We start from the raw sequence: 4439 nt of genomic DNA on the forward strand, positions 1-4439 counted from the left end.
ACACCCGCATATTCGGGCTAGTCAATTAAGATAATAAGCGTTAAAATGATTTTTTATTGTTATTAGGATAAATAATCTTAACCACAGTAATAGTTAGGGTTAACAATCATAACCTATTTGACGTAATAAAGAAGAATTATTTGAATATTATATGTTTATTATAATATAATAAAATAGGAAAAATCAGTCGAATCGTCCGTAAGTCGTAAAAATAAGTGCGCCAAAACACACACACACACACACACACACACACACACATATATATATATATATATATATATATATATATATATATATATATATATAGCAAGAACATGTCATCCCGATCCCGAAAATATTAATTTTGTCGAAATCTGAATCTGTATTTATTAGATATGATTTTTATAAGATATAAAAGTCAGTCGCGCACAACGAATGTATGACGTAAAAAGCTACGAACAGAATGGTTGACTTTTAACTAATGCGACCAAAATGAAAATCGTAGTACTCCTTAAAATATGAATTTTGAGAAAAAGAATGCCAAAAACGAAGTCCGTACGAGAGAGTTGTGATTTTAACAAAATTATTTAATTTTATAATAATATGGACAAAAATATAAATTGAAAATTAGCCGACGGAGTCTAAATGAAAGTTGTAGATCTCGTCGATAGCTATGTGTGGATATAAATAATGTCAAAAACAGAGTTCGTATGAACGAGTTATAATTTTTAATAGAACATTTACGTATTAAAATAAAATGTAAATCATATATACGTATACATATATATACATATGTATATATCGTTAGAAAGGTATCGATGATGCGATCGTTATAAGACTAGTGTTGAGTACTTTCGACATTAGTTTAGTACAAATATCATTAAATCTATTTAAAATAGTATTATAAATGGGTGTTTACTCATTTAAGTAAATATAGAGGGTGATTTTTGAAAATTCAGTTACTATAAATAAGAGCTTCTAGGCTCTCATATTTATTGCACCATTCTCTTGATTCAAGAGTCTTTCTCTTCTTATCCCCCAAGCATTGCGGTCTCTCGTGATTTGACTTCTCTTTCTGTAGTTTTTAGTATAGTAAGGTGAGCGCTGAAGCGCTGCAAGAATCTTTCTTAGAAAGATTCAGCGACGAAGTTCTGCAGAGCCCGACTCCTAGCTAATTAAGTTATGCTATCGTACTTTAAATATAGCTTATAATATGGTTATTATGAACCTATAAATAAAATTTATCAGTGATTCAAAGTCGTTATGCTTATTGATCTACTTACGGGGATGATGTCTAGGATGTGATATAGTGAGATGTTTAAAATGATATTTCCAAACAGTATACTTCGTATACCAAACGGACCCTACCTCCGATATGATCCTACCTGGTTGTTCCTTAATTGATAGATCATGAAGTAGACTTTGAGTTAATGATGAATCTAGACTAATAATTAGTCATAATAAAGATTAGACTAAAACTTAGTGATAATAATGCTAGGTTTCGTCGAAGGAAAATAGAATCGTTAAAAGCGAAGCGCTGCCCGAGTTTGGAATCATTACTTTAACAAGTGAGTGCATAGTTACTTTCATCTTACACATAGATATGAAGTATTTTATATAAAGTATGTGCTTTCTGTGCATATTATATGTATACTTGTTATCTATGCTGGATGAACGCTTTTATACATGTTTTAAATGATTTAAATTGTATATGTATTTTATACCTATAAATTACAACGGGTAAAGATGGGTAGATGAAAGATGAGTTCGATGATGAAATGAAAGGTGAAATAGATCATGAGACGATGGTGAGAGGTGAAAAATGAGAGAAGCCCTTACCCAAGCGTTGGCCCCGTCATCTAGCAGAGTATGAATGACAACCACAGACTATTCTAGACAGTCTAGTGGAACACTAGTAGGCTTGCAATCTGTAGGTGTTGTGAAGGAGACGTTCACCCGGTGTACTCAAAAAACCCATTGACATGTATTGCGAGTGGACTCTCGAAAATAATATTGTCAATAAACAAGATAAACCCTAGCGACTATGGACTTAGTGCCTATTATATAAACCCTGGCGACGATGGACTTCGTGACTATTCCTTAGGACAATCCTAAGGACTAAATAATGAGGAGTAGATGATTCATAGAAAAGATACTTAAGCATAAAGAAGATAATGGGTATGGGTAAATGGGTTGATTGTTTGATGATGAAACATAATAACTATATTATTGTGGGTTGAAAACCCTACTCACCAGGTTTCCTAACCTGACCCACTCAGTTTATTTGTATCACATGTGTCGATATGAAGCTACATTACACCGAGAGATTAAGGAGATGTAGATCACTAGTGTAAATGAATGTAAGTTCTGTTTATGCTTATGTTTTTGTACAGATGATGACATCCCAAAATTTTAAAATGAATAAAATACATTTCTTAGGAAATGTTTTGATAACATATTTATCATGTTTTTCTTTGAACAAATTCCGCAACACTTTTCTTTAAAAGGTTACCCGGATTTCAAAATAAATCATAAATCAATCGAACTTTTCTGGCTGTAAAAATGGGGATGTCACAATAACTGTTCTCTAATCCAACACTCATCAAGTAGTATCAGAGCGAGATTTTTTCATCTCTATGGAGAAACGTATTTTGTATTTCATTATAGATCTAAATTTTTTCTTGGATCTAAATTTCATTAAAACACCCCAACCCTTCCGTGTTCAAAGATTATGTAGCCATATAGTCACCACCAACATCGCCTTCACCTCTAGACAACCCGAACCTTTTTCCGTTATCACTAGCGAATTTTCGTTAATAAAATTTAAATTATATATATATATATATATATATATATATATATACATATATATATATACATATATATATATATATATATATATATATATATATATATATATATATATATATATATATATATATATATATATATATATATGATTCAGAACCAAGATCGCGCGAAAAATCTGAGTCTCCGTTGAAAAATCAATAGTTTTCGGCATAAGTGTGGTTCACGGCCGTAAACTCATTTACAGTCGTACACTTGTTAACGGCCGGTGACGGGTGGCCCCACCACCGACCATGGAGCCCCCTATAAATATGAGCCCCTACCCTTCATTTGAACCTTCCTAGCCGGAAACACCCTTACTCTCTCTCTCTCTAAACCCTCGACCGCAAACACCTAAAACACCTCTTTTCTTCAAAAAATCATCAAGAAACACCTCTGGAGGTTGTGTTGGAGCGTCTAAAACACGTTTTTCATCGAATCCAGCATACTTGTTCTTGAGTTTATGGTCGTACACATTTCAAACCTTCAAAGCCCGTAAACCCTTCAAGAGGCAGTTCACGGCCGTAAACCCCCCTTCACGGCCGTAAACTCTCCTTAGGTGGTGAACTTGGCTGAAAACCCGCTTCCCTGATTCAATCGAGTCCCAGTAACATTCCTAAATCTAAAACAAGAGCTTTTCTAACACTATAATTAATGGTTTCGCTAATAAAATACATATATGTATTTAATTGATATTTGGATCCTGTTAATCCCGCGTATGATAGCTCAAGGTTCATTTCCAGTTCTGTTGTCCGACATTTCACGCAACCAACTGTGAGTTCATACCAATATGCTTTTACTGTTTTTAACGTTTTCAGGGGGGATACAAGCCAAACACAAATGATTTTTGTGAACTTATATAAAAATAATTTCAGTAGGTTTAAAACTTAGGCAATTGATACAACCCAAAGACTTCCATGTTTTATAAATTATTTAGATATTTTATCCCCTTTGTAAAATGTCGAGCATAAGGGACATTTTCAACATACAATCACAATTGCATAGTTTTCAGATCAATATACGAACCAAGTACACAATATACATGCAAACTATAATAGGTATAGTTTGGAATTTAAATATACAACTTTACAAATTCAGAGTTTATACCTTAAGAAACATATAAACTATGACAAGTTTAGTTTATGATATATATTAATACTTTCGGATTTTATGGGCACAAAATTAGATAATTATTTAAGTATAATTATTGTTACATTACAAGTATACAAACGGATACAAATACAATCGAACAATTCAGAACCACACGTAAACTAGTTAATACAATATTATGAGACATCTCTTCAATTGTACCCTTTGGGGTACGTAATAATCCTGTCATTTAGTATAACCAGTCTCCTGGAGGGAGAGCATGAGATTTGTGAATAGATCTATTCGGGACTGAAAATCCCACATGTGAACTGCTAGCTACAGTTAGGCAGCCATGCCTGGGGTGACAAATGTCATATATCCGACACTAGAAGAACATCGTAAAGGTCACTAGGTCCTATCAAGCATGGTCATACGACTCAAAATAGTATAAACTAACCTTCGTTTATGAGATTTCATTCTTCATTAGTTTTATTTTAATTAATTGAACTACTATACATTACACT

This window comes from Lactuca sativa, chromosome 9, assembly GCF_002870075.4.
Source record: "Lactuca sativa cultivar Salinas chromosome 9, Lsat_Salinas_v11, whole genome shotgun sequence".
Classification (NCBI taxonomy): domain Eukaryota; kingdom Viridiplantae; phylum Streptophyta; class Magnoliopsida; order Asterales; family Asteraceae; genus Lactuca; species Lactuca sativa.